Raw genomic sequence first — 23,913 nt, 5'->3', positions numbered from 1 at the left:
GGTGATTGTAGGAAAATATACATTGGCCAAACAGGCCGGAGCTTTACTATACGATACAAAGAACATACATCAGGTACCGCATGAGCAGAATCAGTCTTCGGCCATCACATGACTTTTAATAAGCATGCCGAAGGAACGGTACAACAGAAGTTGCAAGTCCTTCATTACGCTAATAAAGGCTTATTATTAAATATTTTGGAGGAAATCGAGATATATGCTCATTATATATAACCGTCAGTACTTCTCAATGAACAATTGTATTTTCGTGAAAACATTTTTATGATCTCTTTGACGAAATTCTATGAACACATATGTACTCTTTTGTTCAGAAAATCATAGGATCCATGGCAGAAATGTACCTTAGAACAGTACGTAAATATTTATATCACAATCATAAACTTCCAACTATAAATATTACGAAATATGACTCCTTTTTTATTAAATCAGTTTTATGACATTTTAAAAAGTGTATGTAATATCATAGTACTCTGCAGCTGATCATTCCATTGTTACATATATCACCAGTGGCAAATAAAGTGAATATAAGAGAGACAGGCTGAATCTAGCATAGGTGTATACTTGCAGTCAAGTCACAACTCGATATGATGCCGCAATGCCAAATACCTTCACAACATCGTTGACTTTGAAACCATTGTGGTAGTACCACATTAGCCCATAGAGAGCACACTGAGTATACATCGTCTGTACAGTTGTTTCAAAGCTTTTAATTGATATTTTATACAATATTTAAGTAGTTCCATGGTTGTAAAGAGATATTTTATACATAGCTATTGTTATTTATTATTGTACTTTGTTTTTTACGTTTTGATGATTATGTGAACCCGTTTTACACTGATAGGTTGATGTGAGGTAGAGGGAGAAGAGGTAGGCGGAGCATCTGCATATTTAAGCGTACGCCCATCACTTGCTGGCACCAGCTGACATCACAGCAGCTGAGAAGAGTGCTCCACCTACCATCTTGGAAAGATGCCATGGGTATAACAAGTCTTATTGTATTTTATCCTTATAAACATTTTGTCATATTTTATTGTAAATCTAGTAAGGTTTCTATTACTTCCTAAATTAAATTACAGGTCTGATGATGGTCCTGTGATATGACCGAAACCAGTCACCTATGTTCTTGTAGCACACGTGGTGCAATCAAGACTGAATTTCAAAATGAAAAATTTTAAAAATTTTTTGATCGCTGTTCCACAAATGTTTATTAAAATAAAAGTAATAACAGATAAAATAAAATATTTATGAACCCAAATACAGATAAAATTATAGGGGCATGCGAATTTCAGATTCAGTTAGTTCATGGTGTACGTATCTTTTGTGCCACATCTCTTGCAAGTCAAATGCTCACTAACTGTGAACAAGGTCATACAACCACAGAATTGGAAGCATTGGCATTTATGTGTGCATTCCTAAAATTTCATTATTAGCTAGCAGGAGCATATACTAGAGTTGCATGAGGGCTTAATTATTATAAAATGCAAATTATTTTAATTTTTTTTCGCTTTAGTAGCTGTCTGTTCGGTTACAAAGTCTCGTAACGGTTGGCCCTGACTAGTATTATTACGCAATCTGACTGCATAGAACAACAACAAAGAATGAAATGGAAATTTTCATTAACACAATTAATTAATTAAGTCCCCAGCAACTATAAAACCTACGAAACCAAAGCACAAGTGTAACTGTTCTGTGTGTGGAAGTATGACTCAACGTACGCATCTGGCACGATTCTTCTTCAACAACACAAGAAATTTTAAATATCATTTATACTGAATTAATTAAAGAAAATAGAAATACCATAATTACTCAAGGAAACCAGAATTACACTCTAATACAAGAACACAAGCCAGATGCTTTGTTGACTGAACCTGTAATGACGCATTATTCAGGACATTGAAATAATGAGAAAGAAAAGAAAAGTAGTTTGTTACCTTAATTTATATTGATGAAAAGCACTCTAGACATTACAATCTCTCCACACCCACTCGCTACTATCACATGTCAACAAGAACTTTTCAGTATCACATCTCAGCAAGCACTGCCTACTAGCTCATCTCAACAAACACTCCTCACTACGACATCTTAGCACTGACTACCACGAGTTCTCCCAAAGCACTGCCCACCACGACATCTCAATAATCACTGCCAGTGGAGGCGGCGGAACAATGCTCTCTAGCGCGATCTCTGGCGCTGTGGCTCAGTGTAGCCACCTTTCATATGCCCTTCCTCCACGACTAGAATTTGATGGTATTTTTGCCAGCATTGGTGGTGAAAATACCACCAAATTCGTCAAAAAAATACAGACAAAAATAAAAGATAATATTAATACGTAAATATCATATAACTAGATAAAATTTTGGCTTTGACTGACCTTTCAATAACCTAATATATAAAATACAGTAAGCAATACAAATTCTTTCATACATGTGACTTTACATAAGTTTACACAAGTATTATGTGGTTAAACAGTTCAATCAATAGCGTCAGCAATGACGAATATGTGTAGGTAAGAGTCGCATAACTTTTCACAAACAGTAATACACAAAAAATCAGTTTATACAAATATTCACATAAACGCTTTCCACAGCCCAAGAAACAAGTAGTTGACAGTTCCAGCAGTAGCACCCAGCAATGGTCAACAGGTGCAAATACCAACAAGTGACATTTTTTCAGTAGAAACAGTCCATCAGTGGCACCCAGTAATGTTGAGTAGGTGCAGACACCAACAAGTAACATCATTTCAGTATAAGCAGTTCCATTAGTGGCACCAGCAATGTTGGGCAGGTGCACACAGCAACAGGTGACATCTTTTCAGTAGAAGCAGTCCATCAGTGGCACCCAGCAATGTTGAGCAGGTGCAGACACCAACAAGTGACATCATTTCGGTAGAAGCAGTCCATCAGTGGCACCCAGCAATGTTGAGCAGGTGCAGACACCAACAGGTGACATCATTTCAGTAGAAGCAGTCCATCAGTGGCACCCAGCAATGTTGAGCAGGTGCAGACACCAACAAGTAACACCATTTCAGTAGAAGCAGTCCATCAGTGGCACCCAGCAATGTTGAGCAGGTGCAGACATCAACAGGTGACATCTTTTCAGTAGAAGCAGTCCATCAGTGGCACCCAGCAATGTTGAGCAGGTGCACACAGCAGTCCATAATATTCACTTTCACTAATCACACTGTTCATCAGCAGAAATTAAACATGACTAAATGTCACACATCATGTTGAAAAGTGCAGCACCATCACTAATCAGACAGTTCAGGCATGAACAATAGTTTGAATACACATACAATGCTTTTACACAAAACATACAAATCATAATAAACACACAAATGATATCAGATAATTGTCATATTAAATATTACAAATACACAAATATCAGTAAACCTATAATTTTTATGGGTGTCAGTGCAAGCCACAACAACAAGTAACATAATATTTAGGAGATAGGTTGGTACCAATTTGGGATAGGGAAAGGAAAACACACAAAAAACACTCACTCATCTTTCATCCACATTAGTGCTACTGTGTAATTGAATAGTGCTGTGTAAATGCAATTCTGTCAAAATTTTATGTTCATCATGTCTATCAAGTAGTAGTGGCAGCAATGTATAACAGTCAATAATAGTTAGTCAGCGTCATAGTCATCATGTCAAGACCAATGTTTGCCAAGCCAGATCAAATTGTACGGTTGCTGAACAACTGTCAGTGAGCCAAGATATGCAATTACTTCCTCTCTCCAAAAAAAGTATATACTGCTTAGTGATTTGACAAAGTGTGTGTGTAGACAATCTTCCTGCTACTTTAGTGTTCTAGTCTGCCATCTTTATCCTCCTTGTTCCATATAGACCAACGAAAAAAAAAAATATGCTCCTCACTTCACCTCTTATCCACCAAAACTCCAATAATCATCAGCATCACATAATCTCAATACTTCAATAATACCTCTTCAATACGTCAATCATCAATATCATTTACCTTACCTCTTGTCCACGAAAACTCCAATAATCATCAACTTCACATAATCTCAATACCTCAATCATACCTCTTCAATACGTCGATATATATAAACCTCAGCACCAATATCATTTCACTTCCATAACAACTCTTTCCTCTAGTTAGTCTCCTCGAACAAGTACAGACAAAATCCTAGTGCAACTTCAATTCAGCATCCCATACAATCCGAAGACACAGTGTCCACACACAACCTCTGTGTAATCCATGTGACCCAAATTTTCTACTCATTATAAATTATAAGATACATTTTGGTTCCTTGTCCATCATTAAATAAAAGAAATGCATACATGACCTCTAACAGACTTAGTTCGAATAACTCTCAGTAATTAAGTACGATTACGAAGTGTTAATGATCGTGATATTTCAGTGTGTACACCACTTCAAAAATTATGGCAAACAGAAGCAAACATGTGGAGTATTTCTTGTGTCAAGTGTCACTTCCTATTTCAATTGCTCACGAAGAATGCAGTGTAATAACTGTTAATAGTCTAACCTAGTGTTGGTATGTCATGTCGTTAGCTTCCTTCCTATTAGCATAAATTTATACAGCTTCCATAAAACCTCCAGCTCATGTGACTTCTATGAAGTTTCTCGTACTAATGTCGTTCGTCGAATTATAGCAGTTCATTTTCTTATCTTAAAAATATCAGGCACTGAGCGTAAGCAAAACATGCAATAGCGAGTAAACATACCAGTAGAGAACAGAATGTCAACAAGTGGATGCAGCACAATCCCTACAACGAGGCTCTGCCAAGCAAACAATCTATAATTAATACCACAGTGTAACCTAAACTCTATGTTCGTACACAGTATATCAGCATTTCTATATTCTAAATTGAAGAGTAGTTATGACAACAAAACAGAAGTGTGTAAATATGCAATCCATACGCACAGCAGCAAACATATATCTTACGTAATAAACAAGTCATTAGCATCATTCAGCATAAGCAAATAAATGTTCATATGTAATCTTAATAAGTAAACATGAAGGCGCAAGCAGATGAATCACAAAGTGTAACCTACATACCTAACTACAGTCAGCACAATTAATCAGGTGACAATTACAATTTAAATAAATAAGCACAGCAGGCACATAATTAAAAAAATATGACATCAGTGAAAAAGCATAGCAGCCAAGCGATGCATAATATATACAAATAACAAGCCTGTTCATTAATCAATAATTGTCAAAATCAGCAAATGTACACAAGCACGTCGCTTCACAAGTAAATTCATAGAACATGAAATTTATCACAAGTATGAATCACGTAATCGCGAGCAGCAAATTACATCTAAAGTACGTACCTAAGTGGAAATATGTTACCTGAAAAATAAACTCAATTAATAGTTACCCTTTTTTAGTTTATTACTTTTTTCTTCGAAATTACATTCTTCCTGAAATTTTCTCCATAGCAAGTCGTCTTAACGTCGGACACGCACAGAATTTACCTGAAGATCTTAAATATTTTACACAACCGTATCCTGAAAAATACTGAACGTTAATAACATAATTCATAAAGTCACTCTAGCTTTATACTGAATTTATGCGGAGAAATTAGACTGTGTATTTGTTTACGGCTGTCAGTGCATTCACACTGTGCGCTCGATCAGCTGTAGGCGCGTGACGTATGAAGTAATTGTTTGCGGTCAACGACTGCCTTTTGCGGCGCGCAGACTTCACTGTTGCTTTGAGTATCTGCCGCCGCCGGAACACGGCGCGGTATCCTTGCATTCTCCGTGTGTTTACGTACAACTGTTAGTTTCTCAAAAGTATGTCATTCCACAAAAATTTTAACGTTGCCTGTTGACATAATTTGCATTTGGCAAGAACAGATCGAATACGTTTTTCCATATTACTGAAGTAGCAATTTTCTCGTAATTTATGAAAGCATTTTCTGGGACCAAAGTGTGCATAACTGAAATGTGTAAACGAGGTGTGGCCAAATCATCCAAGCTAACAGAGCGTCTAAGAAAATTACAGACACCAAGGAAACTACGAATAGCACGTTTTTTGGAAGGAACAGCATAATTACAAATAGCGTCTAGTTTCTCTGGATCAGGAAGAATACCTTCTGTAGAAATAATGTGACCAAGAAATTTCACCTGAGAACGACCAAATTCAGATTTTTCCAAGTTCTCAGTAATGCCAACTCTTGCAAAAATACGTAATAATGAATCCAAAATTTTGTTATGCTGACTCCAAGAACGTTTAGCAAAAAGAATATCGTCAACATATGAAGTAATATTGTCACGAAGATAAACAGGTAAAATTTCATTTAAGCTACGAATGAATGCTGCAGAAGATACAGTAAGTCCAAACGGTAATTTCCAAAGTCACTTTTGGGTAAAACAGTCAAATCCGGTTATTCTTTACCTACTGTCTAGATAGATGGATAGTAGAAGAATTGTTTTTTATAGATGCAAAGAATAGTGAAAGAGTAGGCAGCGGTGCAGAAAACTAAAAGGGAAATAGCACCACTACAGCTCGGGGCCCTGTGAACGCTACGGCACATATTCACTTAGTGTAGTGAATCCCCTGAGGACATTAATAGCTGCACATAATTTCCAGTTTGTGACTTTGTGCCCAATTCGGTGGAAGTGCGTACATAAATTGATCTAACCATGAACATGGATGTATGTCGTTCTTAGAATTGCGAAAGATCTTAAATTTCCGAACAGTCAAAAAGTGTTTATAGTCAAAGTTTCCGCCTCGTGGCGACAAAGACCTACCGCGTCTGTCCCAGTCCCAATGTCGATTATTGTCAAGTTCGCGCGTCTGGCGCTCTATTGTTGCATCTCGTAAATGAAACAAATTACTTTCTTCAAACCCCTCTGCTATCTGTGATTCCAAATTTCTTTCGCTGTCTTTTCCTACAATTTCCCCTTCAATTTGTTTGACTTGCTTTCGTAATGCCTCAACTTCCCTTTTAACACGTTCATTAAATTTTCCCTGATTTTCAACATGCTTATTTATGTTCTGGTACTCTTCGGTTTCTACAAATGGTAATGGAGCTGTATCATCCGAATCTCTGTCCCCATGTAAACTAAGATTTGTCAATTTATCTGAAATCTCCTCAACTCTTTCCGATAAGTCACCTATTTTTTCTTTCTGTTTATTTACGTCTTCCGTAAGTGTCGCGACTCAGATTTCAGTATTGACATATTTGGTAGTTAACTGTTCATATTGTTGTGTTAGGTTATTTAATCTGTCATTTGGTACGGATTCCTCGATTCTCTCAAATATTACTTCCTTATCGTGTGCACGTTGTAAATTTAACTCTGAAAATTTCTGTACTATCACGCGATCTCTTTCTTCCTGTTCTCTATCCTGTTCCCTTTGTCTAATCTCTACTGCAATTAATCTATTATTATGAGAATTCAAAATCGGTTGTACTTCTTCCCTAATTTCTTTCTTTAATTCATCTTTCATGTTTTTGAAACATGTCCCTATTCGTGAATCTAACCGTGTTTCCATTGTTTCCATCTCTGTTTTAATTGTTCCTATTTGTGAACCCACTGTTTTTAATTCAGATCCCAACTGTGACCCCAGTGAGTCTAACCGTGTTTCCATTGTGCCCCTATCAGTTTTTAATTCAGATCGTAACTGCTCCATTGTTACCATCTGTGAGTCTAACCGTGTTTCCATTGTTCTCATTTGTGATCCCAAATTTAATATTGCACCCATCAACTGCTCCATATGATCTGGTTCGAAATTCCTTTCGCCCCTAACATTTCCCACAAAACCAGCTTCCTTCGTCATAGCTGTAAAGCTATCTGTGTTCGATACTATCCCAGAATCTTCTGTCGTTAATCTCGGATTCTGAAAATTTTCTGATTGAGAAAAATTTTGAAATGGTTCCGGACTATTTTCCCGACTTATTAAATTGTTTTCTACTTCATTATTCATGATACTGTTTTCCTCTGTTGGCGAGTTCGCCATGTTAACAATTTCGTCATTCTCACTATCCATCATTTTTGCCTTTTTCATCCATCGCGTAATCATTTGCAGAATATACAAAACTCGTCACTATATGAAAATTACACACAATGACTCTTTATCTCCAACAATACCATTCACACGAAATGTTTCCCTCAAACACGATTAATCGAACAATTGAAATAATTGCACTAATTGTCAAACCCATAGACAAGATAACAGAAATGAAATTTTGCAAAAAAAATACCATTAGAAGAATGCCAATTACCAAATCTACACATGCAATATAGACTACAATTACTAAACTACAAATTACTACAACAATACTACTGTCTACTATTTTTACAATCAGAAGAATTCCAAGGGACGATCCGAAGCAGCGGTCGCCACATGCATGGGGGATTAATTAAAATAGAATGCAAATAATTTTAATTTTTTGCTCAGTAGCTGTCTGTTCGGTTACGAAGTCTCGTAACGGTTGGCCCTGACTAGTATTATTACGCAATCTGACTGCATAGAACAACAACAAAGAATGAAATGGAAATTTTCATTAACACAATTAATTAATTAAGTCCCCAGCAACTATAAAACCTACGAAACCAAAGCACAAGTGTAACTGTTCTGTGTGTGGAAGTATGACTCAACGTACGCATCTGGCACGATTCTTCTTCAACAACACAAGAAATTTTAAATATCATTTATACTGAATTAATTAAAGAAAATAGAAATACCATAATTACTCAAGGAAACCAGAATTACACTCTAATACAAGAACACAAGCCAGATGCTTTGTTGACTGAACCTGTAATGACGCATTATTCAGGACATTGAAATAATGAGAAAGAAAAGAAAAGTAGTTTGTTACCTTAATTTATATTGATGAAAAGCACTCTAGACATTACAATCTCTCCACACCCACTCGCTACTATCACATGTCAACAAGAACTTTTCAGTATCACATCTCAGCAAGCACTGCCTACTAGCTCATCTCAACAAACACTCCTCACTACGACATCTCAGCACTGACTACCACGAGTTCTCCCAAAGCACAGCCCACTACGATTTCTCAATAATCACTGCCAGTGGAGGCGGCGGAACAATGCTCTCTAGCGCGATCTCTGGCGCTGTGGCTCAGTGTAGCCACCTTTCAGAGTTTACTGTGATCACCAGGCACGAAGCTATCTGAATAACAGCAGGCTTTTACATCCTTGATTAGCTAGTTAGACGCTTATTGTACAGAAATACCATTTTGAAATTATGTACACCCATGGCAGAGACAACATTATTGCAGCTTCCCTGTCAAGCCTACAAGAAGGACTAACTGAAGCTATGAAAATAGAAGACCAAAAAATGGAAATTAAAGTTATGCTAATGAAGGATGTGAAGGGTGTGTCTTAGAATGTCCAGGAACATGGGGCAATTACAACGAATAGAGCCTTGTTGGAATCGTGTCATTGAGAAGTTTCAGGCAGAAAATTCAACAAGGATAAATGAGCAGTATCAATTGCATGATAATGTCTTATTTCACAGGAGACATCCTCAATCAAACAATTGGTGTGTTTCCGTTCCACAAGACTATGTTCAGAATTTAATATGGCGCACACACACGTAGTTTGGGGACATTGCGGAGTATACAGACGCTCAGAAAATATTGGAAGATTTTGCCATATTCCCAGTCCAAGAAGAATTGTGCAAAGCACAATGGAGAATTGTCAAATATGTCAGCAGTCAAAATTATCGAACCACAGCGCCAGAGGAAAAGTACATCCCATTATTATTGAAGAAATACTACATTTTGTGAGTGTAGATGTAATAGGAGCACTGCCCTGTGTAAGAGGAAATGTCAAATACATTGTTGGATTTATGATCTATTAACTAAATATGTAAAACTCTATCTAATCAAGACATGTACTGTACATTCCATCATCCACAGGCTCACGACAGATTATGTTCTGCATATTGGAAAGCCACACATTTTGTTGTCTGACAATGCAGCCAGTTTTGTGGGACTCAGATAAAGAAGATATTTATTAGACAACGAGATTAGACAAATTTTAATTTCCAGATTCCACACAGAAGCTAACCTGATTGAGAGGTTTTTTTGTGAAGTAAATAGATTTATGAGTACATATTGCCACCAAACAGACATTCTGGATTGATTATCTGGAGCAATTTGAAGACGTTTATCTGGATTGATTATCTGGAGCAATTTGAAGACGTTTATAACTATTTAATGCATTCATTTACGAAACTAATGAAGAATAAGGGAGAGAATAATGAGTGGTTTGATTGTACATGCTTCAGTAGAATCTCAGGAGGCCAAGATTCGTCAAGCATTAGTCAAAATGAAGAGAAAAGCTAAACAGAGGAAAAATTATTATAAGCAACAACTGAAGAAAACACAGACTTACCAAGTGGGCACAAAAGTACTACTTAACACCCACCCAAAGGCATCATTGTTTAAAAGGAAGAACAAAAAATGGTAGCTTGTGCACTCAGAACCTTATAGGATCATTTCTGTACCTAATCCTGGAACCTACATATTAGGTCAACCAAACAACAACAAAGTGAAGGGAATGTACCCTCATCACGATGTGAAACCTTACTACACAAAGGACTTATGTAATCAGAGACTAATAATTTTAGAAAAAGTTTAAATATCAGTTTTGCACGACTGTTTAGTCAAATTACACTCACTAGCTGATATTATGCTTTTTAATTCTGTGTTTATTTATTTTTATTGTTTCTACCAGCATTGCAACAATGATATCATGTTGTTTTGTTATATCTTCTAGTATTAAGTGATGAGTGCTAACTTTTCACTGTCTATGAAAAGGATGCTAGTGATTTATTCCTACATAGCGTACACACAGACGTACAAACGTACTTATAGGTGATAGGCTTTAATGTTAGTGTTTTCTATCTATTACTAATCTGTACATTTTCGTGAGGTGTCTATTGAACTCCTTCGGGCGTATTTGTTTGCTCTTTTGCCTCTTTCGTGTTAGGAAACCCATCCCCAAGAGATGAGTCAGTAGAGACTCACATGAAAATGTATATTCTAAGATACAACTGCATCTCATGCTAGTATCCGTACCATATTCATATTGAAGCTTATGACACTGAAGAATGTTAGAACATGCATGAAGAGAAATTACTGTAGAACTATCTGTTTTCTAAGAACATTCGGACACAGTGTTTTCAGAGAACTGTTTTCCTGTGTAATAACTTTCAGGAACACATAATTATGTGTACGAACTTTGTCCAATGCCTAACATCAAATTTTATTGCAACATGTTTCTACATGACTTTTAAATTTGTAATTTTGTGCTGGCCCCAGTGACCGAGCGGTTCTAGGCGCTTCGGTCTGAAACCTCGTGGCTGCTGCGGTCGCAGGTTCGAATCCTGCCTTGGGCATGCTTAGATGTATGTGATGTCCTTAGGTTAGTTAGGTTTAAATAGTTCTAAGTCTAGGGGACTGATGACCTCAGATGTTAATTCCTATAGTGTTTAGACCCATTTTAACCATTTTTGTAATTTTGTGAAGACAATGCTGGCACGTAATGTAATGTAATCCCTCATGAAGAAATAGATTGATTGTGATGGAATCTATTTGCACGAATTCCTCTGAAGTTTACGCTGGTTTATGTGGACCAGATAATATACAGTGACTGCATAGGCAGTTATTAAATTCTTGGATATAAATTCTGAATGCGAATTTGTAAGGACCACAGATTCATGGTGCGAGAATGGACTATCTATAAAAACTCATCCATTTCTCACAGGCGTCGAAATTGACTTTTCAAAAATTCTAGTGGCCTATTACGATTGTTCCATGTCCCATCTTAGAGCTGATTCCTGTACCAACCTGAAGATCCATGTCCAACGCCCATCTTGAATCGGTCATTCTGCAGTCCTTATTTGGTCGACTTCCCGTCAACTTCATCGTCACCTACCACCTACATACCAGGACGACACAAGCAGACAATAATTGTATATATTTGGAAGACTGTAATTCTATGCTATACGAGGCATGTGTCTAACAAATGAGAGAGAGAGAGACATGTATTGTTGATATACAATGACAAATTCATTGTATTTCTCTATTCTGAAAGCCATGATGCGGTTTTTGCTGCCATCCATGCTCGAATGAGGAGGCAAGTTAGAATTAAGTGTAGTCTTTTCCAGTGTTCAGAACTGTGATGCAACTTACACAACATATAAACTTACATGATCACAGGTAAATACACACATCAAAAAAAGTTTTGCATCACTGCAGTTCCCAGAACTTCTGAAGATAGACGTTGACTGTGGATATTATATCACAGACACAGTTCCTTTGAACGTTCAGAGATGTCACTAAGCCCGCCTATTAGACAGAGGGAGTCCGAGAGCCGATCAGTTCAAGTCATTCCACCAGGAAGGAGGTATACAGCTCGTATTGTCTGTAGTTCAACCATGCCTCGACGTTCAATACCGCGGTTCGATAGCTTCGGCATTGTTACTTTGTGCCAGGAATTGCTCTCAACAAGGGAAGTGTCCAGGCATCTCGGAGTGAGCCAAAGCGATGTTGTTCGGGCATGGAGGAGATACAGAGAGACAGGAACTGTCGATGACATTCCTCACTCATGCTGTCCAAGGGCTACCACTGCAGTGGATGACCGCTACCTACGGATTATGGCTCGGAAGAACCCTGACAGCAACGCCACTATGTCGAATAATGCTTTTCGTGCAGCCACAGGACGTCGTGTTACGACTCAAACTGTGCGCAATTGGCTGCAGGATGCGCAACTTCACTTCCGACGTCCTTAGCGAGGTCCATCTTTGCAATCACGAAACCATGCAGAGCGGTACAGATGGGCCCAACAACATGCCAAATGGACTGCTCAAGATGGCATCACGTTCTCTTCATCGATTAGTGTCGCATGTCTTCAACCAGACAGTCGTCGGAGACATGTTTGGAGGCAAACCGGTCACGCTGAACGCCTTAGACACACTGTGCAACAAGGCGGAGGTTCCCTTTTGTTTCGGGGTGGCATTATGTGGGGCCGGCGCACGCCGCTGGTGGTCATGGAAGGCGCGGTAACGGCTATACGATACATGAATGCCATAGTGCAACGATATCGGCAGCATACTGGCGAGGCATTCGTCTTCATGGACGACAATTCTCCCCTCCATCGTGCACATCTTGTAAATGACGTCCTTCAGGATAACGATATCGCTCGACTAGAATGGCCAGCATGTTCTCCAGACATGAACCCTATCGAACATGCCTGACATAGACTGAAAAGGGCTGTTTATGGACGACGTGATCCACCAACCACTCTGAGGGATCACCCGCCAAATCGCCGTTGAGGAGTGGGAAATCTGCATCAACAGTGCCTTGATAAACTTGTGGATAGTATGCGACTACGAATACGGGCATGCATCAATGCAAAAGGACGTGCTACTGGGTTTTAGAGGTACCGGTGTGTACAGCAATTTGGACCACCACCTCTGAAGGTCTCGCTGTATGGTTGTAGAACATACACTGTGTGGTTTTCATGAGCAATAAAAAGGGCGGAAATGATATTTATGTTGATCTCTATTCCAATTTTCATTACAGGTTCCGGAACTATCGGAACTGAGGTGATGCAAAACGTTTTTTGATGCGTGTATACATGTAGATAAAACTATTATCATTGTCATGTCAAACATGAACAATGATCAACTGGACAAAAACTTAATACCAGTGATGTGTGATCGAAAAACTTGAAAGAACTTAACAGCGTGTTAGTTCAAATGGCTCTGAGGACTATGGGACTTAACATCTATTGGCATCAGTCCCCTAAAAATTAGAACTACTTAAACCTAACTAACCTAAGGACATCACACAACACCCAGTCACCACGAGGCAGAGAAAATCCCTGACCCCGCCGGGAATCGAACCCGGGAACCCGGGCGCGGGAAGCGAGAACGCTATCGCACGACCACGAGCTGCGGACGGTGTGTTAGTAAAATTGTGAAGTGTAAAAGGTTTGTGCAGGGGTTCATCATCGTTTTGCGCCTCACTCTGTCGTTCTTCTGGGGAGGCCATTGTAATGTCATAATTTAATATGAATAGTTTTATTAGTAAAATGACTATTTGACATTGTGCGATGTGTGTAGGAATCAAGGGCGCAGAGAGATATGAACAATGGTATCATTTCTGAGTTAGGTATAATTTTTGTTGTCATCTGGAATGTTAATTCTTCTGACTATTGTTCTTCTAACTATTGTTCTCGTTAAGATTATCTTGAAACTACTACAGCTCAATAGATGTATTGTATCAGAAGAAATAAAAGAGCTCATCCCAAATGATTAATAGGTGAGACTAGAAAGTAATTATTCTTCTACAATTACATTATCATAAATATCTAGAGAGTTCCAGATAACTACGAGCATTTAGAGAGACGCTAGAAACGTGGCGAACGATCTTGCAATCACACGGCTATTCTCTACAGACTCAAGAACTCGCAGTTAAGTAGCGTTAACAGCGCTTTATCAACATTTCGTCACTGAACATACTGCTGAAGCAACGAGTTCATTTAATAGCGCATCAGGTAATATTCCAACGAAAGATAAAACGCCATAACAAATCAAATTATATAAGAACATGAAACAGAAAATGGATTTCTTCTGACATCTTTTCGCCGTGAATTACACAGGTAGAGAAACACAACTGGGAGTGACCATTAATCCTTCTGCTGCTGGCACAGCTCTCCTCAAAGAGAAATTTTAGAGCCTGCACAATTCAGTGACAGTTCGAAATATGTATGTATGTAAATTACGAAATAGCCGTCATTCCAAGTCAGCTTTAAGGTGATACACTAGTTTTACCGCACCATTCTGCTCCCTACTTTTTAAAAGAGCGGTCGCCCCAAGCGATGTTTCTTCGTCTTCTTTTTCTGATGATCATCTCCTTGCAGTAAAACATATGCTGCAGATGCGGCGACTGCTAAATCCTCTTCTTCCATCATAATGTCCGCCCCGATGGCTTAGCTCATCGTGATCGGTCAGAGGGTTAGCTGCTCCCTGTAATACAACAACTGAGTTAATCGAGCAACAAAGGATGTCTTACGACATCCGCCCCGAGCAGATGCAACGAACAAAAGCGAACAAAATGAGATTAAAAAAAAAATAGCTGAGTGGTCAATGGGGCGGTCTGTCACGCAAAGGGGCCCGGGTTCGATTCCCGGCTGGGTCGGAGGTTTTGTCCGCTCAGGGACTGGGTGTCGTGTTGTCCTCTTTATCATTTCATCATCATCAGTGGAAGGCAACGAGAAACCACCACTGCAATCACTTCCCTAGACGCTCAAGCGGTAGGCCTCTCTGACGAGGATTGCTCCATGCCAAGACATGCCGTAAGACAGAACACAAAGTTCCCTCATATTATCGGCTGGTGAAATTGAAACAATAACAAAATGGGAGCAAAGTTGGCAAGTTATCAGAGCCAACTGCGATTCCAGATGGCGAATCCCTTCTCCCCAAGCCGCTCGTTTGTGTGGATGAGAAGCCGAACGCCAATGCATTGGCGATCAACGTTCGGCCGAATCCAGTCTCTTGTCTTTCGTCGGCCTGCTGTGTACGAGCCTGTACGTGGATGTAGAACCGTACCACAGATTATTCTGTGACCGCGCGCTACTGAGACCTGTGAACGCGCGGCGGTAGCGGACGCATAAAGAGCCAGTAAGGCCGGTATTACACTATCAAATTTCTTTGTCCAATATCTTTGTCAAAGATCTTTGATAGTGTAATAGGGACTTTGTCAAATGTCGTCCAATATTTGATCAAATCTAGGGCCTCGCTGTAGATTTGATCAAAGAAATCGCTTGTCTTCTGTTCACTGCAATGTGACATGTTACCACATGGAGCGCTAGCATCGCTACAGCATTCTGTCGTCTGTTGTGTTTTTATAAACATTGCCGGTAAATACAATTGGTGTGTGCCGACAACTACAAAATTAATAGAGATGTATGAAGCTGATGAGGCGCTTTACAACGTGAGGCACCCTGAATACAAAAATAGATTAAGAAGATTGGAGACCTGACAAGACCTCACCTAACCTAACCTAACATAACATAACCCTCTCTTGTAGCAAGGAATCGGAGTGTTACAGTGAGCCTGTCTTCTGAAGATGTAGCAGTTCTTGAGTGAATATTGTGCTTTGTGATATGAGGATACACTTCACTGAGCACATACAGAAATGTATGCTCATCCATTCTTAAGTAATTAATGTACGACTTGACGTCTTCCACTGTAAGCTCACGTAACACGTTTTGTTGAATGCTTTTATCGTGTCGTCGTAAAACCCACGGCTTCACCCAGATTAGATTAGTTTTTCGTTCCATAGATCCGTGCTGAGGAGATCCTCGTGGATGTGGAACACATCAATTTTTTTTAAGCTGAAATAACAATAGTAATAGTATGAATAAATACATCATTTGTTTCTATTAAAAATTTCGTCAGTGGAGTAGTAGGAGTTGGCCACTAGTAAGTCTTTCAGGCTTCTTTTAAACGGATCTTCAATTGTAACTAAATTTTTTATGTTTGCTGGCAAATTATTGAAGATGAGTGTTCCTGAGTAGTTGACTCCTTTTTGAACTAAAGTAAGTGCTTTTAAGTCCTTGTGCAGATCATTTTTGTTCCTGGTATTGTTTGTTGGAAAAAGAGATATATTATTTAGGACAAATTTCATTAAGGATTAAATATACTGAGAGGCAGTAGTTAGTATTGTAAGTAGGCTGTTTAGGTTTTTTTATTGGTAACGCCACCTCTGTATGAAAATCACTGGCTGTGCTGTGTGCAGTCTGTGGCTGCTTTGCATTGTTGTAATACTCGCCATTGTAGTGTTAGGCAGCTGGCTGGGAACAGCGCGTAGCGTTGCGCAGTTGGAGATCAGCCGCCAGCAGTGGTGGATGTGGGGAGAGAGATGGCGGAGTTTTGGAATTTGTCATGAACTGCTATATATATATATATGATGATATCAAGGTAAATACATTGTTTGTTCTCTATTAATATCTTTCATTTGCTAACTATCCCTATCAGTAGTTAGTGCCTTCCATAGTTTGAATCTTTTATTTAGCTGGCAGTAGTGGCGCTTGCTCTATTGCAGTAGTGGGAGTAACCAAGATTTTTGTGAGGTAAGTGATTTGTGAAAAGTACAGGTTAATGTTAGTCAGGGCCATTCTCTTGTAGAGATTATTGAAAGTCAGATTGCGTTGCGCTAAAAATATTGTGTGTCAGTTTAAGCACAGTCTCGTGTATAATTGTTAAAAAGGGGACGTTTCATATGGCGACCCTGCCAGGATACCTCACTGGAATCTTCTGATTTTTTCCTTGTAGTTTATGTAATTAGTGTAGATTTTGTTTATTGCTAGTGTGTAATTGTAGAGAGAATCTCCTTTGTAGTTGCAGTTTTTCATTGTTGTACAGTAAAACAGGTGTGGCACGCATGTAGATTTGCACCAAGTATTTCGCAGCTGCAATTAACTAGATATTATTTTCGGTGCTATGTTAATGTGTTCCCCTATTTTTGCTCTTCAAATTGTGTTTTTCTGTGTTGTCGTGTGAAATATTTTGACAATAATGGCGTGTGAAAAACGTAACACTAGGCTCCAAAGTAAGTTGAGAAATGACAGCGAAGACGAAAGCAGTGTGTTAGCGCCACCGTGTAATGAATTAACTAATATTCAAAGTAGTAATTTGGTAACTGTGCATAGGGAAATGGAGCGGGTGGCAAACAATGGCGTGCACAGTGAAACAATTAGTGAAGAGGGAAGCATTATCGATCGATCAGTCGGCAACAGCTCGCCTCAGGAATCGGGAATGACAGGACACAATTTTGCAAATATTGTAGACTCAGGTTTTGGGTCCTCACCGTTTTCTCAAATGAGTCAAGACACATTTTCTGCTTGTCAAAATGTGAATGTTGACGGTGCAAATGCACTGCAAAAAAGCATAGAGAAACAGATTCCAGACACTAATACATTATTATTGCAATTAATGCAACAAATGGGACAAAATCTTCGAAAGTTAGACACAGTGGAACAAAATCAGAGACAAACACAGCAAAAGCTTGAAAAATTAGACACAATGGAACAAAATCAGAGACAAACACAGCAAGAGCTTCAAAAATTAGACACAATGGAACAACACCAGAGACAAACACAGCAACAGTTAGACGCAATGGAACAAAAGCTTCAAAAGTTAGACTCAGTGGAAAATAAGCTTGAACAAACACGTGAAGATTTAACTACCGAGTTACATAACATTGAATCGAAATGTCAAAAAGTCTGTAATGATGTAAAAACACAAATTTGTGAGCATTTTCAACCTATTTTTTCGCGGCATGAAAATGCATTACAGAATCACGAAGCAGCCATAAAAGAACTGCAAATTATTGTTCATGAAAATCATGAGACCTTGCAAGCTAAAATTGACTCAGTTGCATCTACCGATTCGGTTACGCAACTTGCAAAAACCCAGGAAAACTTAAAGGACACAGTAGAAAGACACATGGAGGAAATTAGTACAGTATCAGAGAAAGTAGTTGAACTTTCGGATCAGCTAAATAATTTATCTACGAAGGTAGATGATTATCTGAATGACCCAAAACCGGTAGTCTTTAATGACACAGAAGAGAGCGAACAAATTAGGAAACTGAAACAAAATCTGAATCAAATTAATACGCAACACCAAGTAGAAATCCGGGAAGTACAAGATCAGCTGACACAGGTAATACAAGAATTACGTATTTCAGAGGACACTCGCGCTCCAACACGGGAAGAGGGACATAGAAATACGGAACAACCACAAAATAATAACACAGGACACTTCGGAAATTATGAAAGAAATTGGCAAGGCGCATTGGATTTTGAGATGGAACCGCCGACACGACGTAACAATGACCGATATGCGACTCGCCGACACGATGATTTTGACTATAAGCTGTTCATTACTACACGTAAATTCAAAACGTTTAAGAATTCTGCCAACGACATTCATCCACAAGCGTGGCTTCATCAATTCTCTCATTGTTTTCCTCCCAACTGGTCATTAGAGCACAGATTAGAATTTATGTGTGGCTATTTAGAGAATGAACCAGCTGTAAGAATGCGATCGGTCATTCACGATTGCCACAGTGAAGGAGAATTTTATCATGCCTTCCTCTCAGCATATTGGTCTCAAGCCACACAAGACCGAGTAAAACATGGCATCATAATGATGAAACATTTCGAACAATCTGAATTCTCCAGTCTTGTGAAATATTTTGAAGACATGTTGCACAAGAATCAGTACCTGTCAAACCCATACAGCCCCTCAGAACTCATCCGCATTTGCTTAATCAAATTACCTGAACATTTACGACATATTATTTTAGCAGGACGTTGCAAAGAAGACATTGAAGCTTTTCAGGGACTGTTACAAGAACTGGAAATTGACACTGACAATCGCGGAACACGAGAACAGGAGCACAACAATTACAGGTCACATCTGTCACAATTCCGCGATGACAGAAATAATACACGACAAGGCTATTCTTATAACGTAAATCGTGACCAAAACAGACACCACCCGTATGACAACCATTGGCAGAGTAGTAATAATTACAGGGAAAGATCACCTTTCCGCGGTAATGAATATGACAGAGACAGTCATAGAAACAGACAATATGGTAACCAGAACTATTATTATCAAGGAAGACAGAATAACTTCAGACGCAACAGTTCAGAGCGCAGGTACGATTCAGGGAGAAATTCTCCACCACGTGACCGACAAGAAAGAAACTATGGAATCTACCGACATGACGACAGACGATATGATCGTAACGACAGACCTGAATTGCATCAGAACTGGCGGGATTCAAACAGAGGAGGGCCCTCTCGACAACGTGAATTTGTAGAAGCTAGGTCTCCTAATCCCAATAACGACGCGTGCCAATAAAGGAACAGACAATGACTCGCACCGCAGGCAGCCGCTTGCGCCGGCTGGCTCAGAGAAAAATAACATAGACGCTAACCTTGAGAAAAATTACAGTATTCTTTACCGACGTATACCGCATGATAATTGCATTCAAGTCAAACTCTGAGTGCTATGAAGAGTAAAGGTTTACACCACATTTCACATGTAAAACCGTTTATTGAAAGATAATCTGCTTTTTAACTTTGTCTCTGCCATAAAACTTTTCACTTCACATTTCTAGTATGCTTTGTCAGACTTAAGAAACTGTTAACATGCAACAATGTTTGAAGTCATATATCCAGTCTAGAACCTAGGGAACATTTTTAAACAGAAATTACGAATGCATTGTTATAGTGAACAGACGACACAGTGTTGTATTTGTACATTCTTGCTTGTTAGTTGCACGATTACGTAACAACTATCAGGCTCACATACTTAGAACATATACCGGCACTGCTAATGAGATTTTCATGTAACATTTTGGTTTACTTGAAAAGACATTCTTTAGTTGAAGTACTTTCTGTGGGATTATAGATGACTTAGCACTTGGTTTCTTTGACAGCTACACAATTATATCACGACGCTACTAATGTGTGACACAATTTACATTGTTGCTTTTGTGCTGTATCTGCTTTATATCTGCACAGTTGTTTTGAATTCTTTTGGAAAGTAAAATATGTTTTAGTAGTGACTTTTGTGGTATAGCAACAATGAGACAGCCTTTATCGTGGCACAACAATACGTTACAGTACAGTACTTTCTTCATCACAACAATAAGCGTAATACCTACGATATCTATACACAAAGCATTTCACTTTTGTTTATCATGAGGTAAGTACATTGACTTCTGCAGACCTTAGCTTTCGGAGGACGATAACTACGAGCCTTCCACAGAGGTTATCATACAACATGACGCACAGTTTAGCGCTACAGTACACGTATTTGAGTGATTAATTTTGTACTTTAAACATTTATTTTTAAAGATATTTGAAGTACAATGATACAAAGGTATTTTGTGATACATTTCATTCCATTGCTGTAATCTGTAACACCTGAGGGTATAATTACATTAATCCTCAGGGGGGTACACGCTTACTTTGTGTACCATGTGTTTGGCAAGCACAAGGAGCCCTAGCTAGTATGGTATTTGCTTATACAACTTTACACATCGGTACCATATTTCTCTAACACATAAATTACACAGCTATCTGGTTATTTAACAAAGAAACAAACATTTTTTTACTACATTAGTGACAGATGTTTACGTAATTACACAGTTGGGTAACTTCACACTTATGAAATTGTATTTTGTCTGTACTTTGTGAACTGTTCATATTTTTTTGGAACCATTGTGATACTATGAGAGCTTTGAAAGATGTATTTGGTAAGGGAGCATGATTTTAAAGTACGTTTGAGGTAGATAACACTTTTGAAATGAGCAGAGAATTCTTTTTAGGTTTTGAAATTATTGGAGGAAGCTACGACGATTTTGAGAGTTGACTGAGGTGTTATGATGTTATTTTTACGACGACGATGTGTATTATGCTGCTGAGGTATGTTTATGGTCAAGAAGCTGATGCTATATGAGGAATTTGATTATGCTACATATTTCATATAATGAAATATTAAAGAAGCGTCGACGAATATATATATGTGTAATAAGGTAAGGAGTAAGAGTAGCGGTTAGGGACACTGACTTGTGAAAAAGGATGTTGGAAACCAAGAATCGTACTTTAAGAGGTAGGAAATGTGTGTAAATGCGTAAATGTATCACAATGCTGGCTGAAATTTTTTGGACGCTGTTATATTTAGAGGATTTTGTTTCTACAGATTTGTAACCCAAATTCTTGACCTGTGAAATATTTTTATATGATACTGTCACTGTAGCGGAAACTGGTGTCGTAAAAATTTCGGTAAGAAAGTTCAGTGACCACCTGCACGTAATGCGTCGTGGGCAGCCAGCTGAGCGGCCAGGTGTGTCAGACGCCTGGAGAAAAAGCCATTATTGCGAGCCCTTTTCAGCGGCACAGGTAGAAAAAAAAAGGGAGGCCATTATCCTCGCTATTGACGTTTCTTTGTAGAGAGCATCGCAAAAACGACACGGTCGAACTTGAAAACATATGTGGACACTGTGGAGCTCTTAATTTACGATATTTACTGAAATGCCTAATGAAATGACGAGAAATATTTTACATCTGCACACCTGATTATGACAAGCATCTTTCTACGAGAATTGAGAGAATTTCTACTAACTTATGAAATGTCACATGACTATTGAATGATATTTTTTATGCTTCGCTTTTCATAGTTGCTTATTTCATTTGATATCTAGTTTCGAGCTGTGTTGCAGCATTGCTTTTATAAAATAAAATGCATTTGCTAATGTGAACACTTTCTGTCAACAGATCTATTAAATAATAATTTTGTAATCCACATTCTTAAAAAAAAAGGAACACTTGGAAAGGAAAGAACAATAAGAAGGGACTAGTAACAGTAACTGCACACACAATTTTCTTTTCAAGTACATGGTAATATTTTTTTTACAATAAGATGTTGTGGTGCACCACTTTAATTACTTAGACATTAAGATGTGATTATACATTTCCCTTATCTGTATTGTTGTCTTTACTGTAATATTTTTCTGCTTGAGCATTGTCATGTTTAGATATACTTTATTGCTTTTGCTTCTGCTGTTTGCCAGGCATAATGTTACTGAATTTGACTTTGTATTACGCTGTTAAGCCAGTTTTACTACTGATTTATTTTTCTTGTTTGCTGCGCATTGCCTCATATTAGTTGTAATGTTGAATTGCTTGGTAATTTAGATTTACTGTAGCTTGCTTTGCCAGCTTGAAATTTTTGTCATTGATGTTTGTGTTACTTGATTTGTGCTGCTGCATTGCCTCGTCCCTTAGTTTAGCATCTGAGCTCAGTAGATTTAAGTTAGCTTAAGAGGGGGTAGACTATATAAGAAACTAACTATGATGAATTGGAAGCAATGCATTAACAAGGTATATGAAAACGATTTGGGCCTAAATGAGTGTTGTACAATGAGCCATATTTATTTTGAAAGAAATATGGTTAGAATACAGAAAAGAGGTACAGATAGGACTTTTTGGGAATAATGATGAACGAAGGGAGATCTCCAAGAACAAAAAAGGTTTTGTTCGCAAAATACTGCAGTACCAAAAGTTACACTGAAAACGAACCCTGTCCTTTCCATTGTGTTATCCCCCTATGTGTTTGTGTACCCTTGTGTATTTGTTTTCTTCCTGTCTCTGTGTAGTTTCATAGAATTTTTTTCTTTTCTAATACTATTCACTATGATGAGGAATACTGTTATCCTCAAATATAATTGGTATTAATAATATGTTATTTAACTTGTAAATATGCTTAGACATTATTTATTCTGTTTTGTTTTTATGCTCATGTGTGAAGTTGATGTTTCGAAAGTTATTCTGAACTTTTATGTATCTACTTATCTCATAATTCCTGTAACATTGATGTATATGTTTATTTCTATTCTGTTGTAAAGCCTGTACTACAAATGTTATCTGTATTGTTATGTTCTTGAATGATGTATTTTGTACCTTTGTAATTGTATTCTTATGTTATAAAATTGTAATTGACACCAGGTCATCAAATTAAGTAACTTGTAAGTTCCATTTCACTGCACACGTTTCTGTTGGTCATAGTATATGGACAATATGTGAAAAGTAGGGACTGTTAGTGTTTGCACGTGTGTTAATAATTCAGCAAGGGACTGGATAACAGCATTGCTGGTTCTAAGGACAATTCCAAAAACTTTGTGAGTGCACAAGTGGTTGTTATGGACTTGCTATATTATCCGCAAGACTCTTCGATGGTGATTGTGCACCTGCACAGTTGCAACAGATGGCTGCTAGCCGTCTCTACAAGGACTACAGTGGGTCTGCACCTTTGATGACCCACCAATAC

This window comes from Schistocerca nitens, chromosome 2 (genome assembly GCF_023898315.1).
Source record: "Schistocerca nitens isolate TAMUIC-IGC-003100 chromosome 2, iqSchNite1.1, whole genome shotgun sequence".
Classification (NCBI taxonomy): domain Eukaryota; kingdom Metazoa; phylum Arthropoda; class Insecta; order Orthoptera; family Acrididae; genus Schistocerca; species Schistocerca nitens.
Note: the sequence above shows the minus strand (reverse complement) of the source record.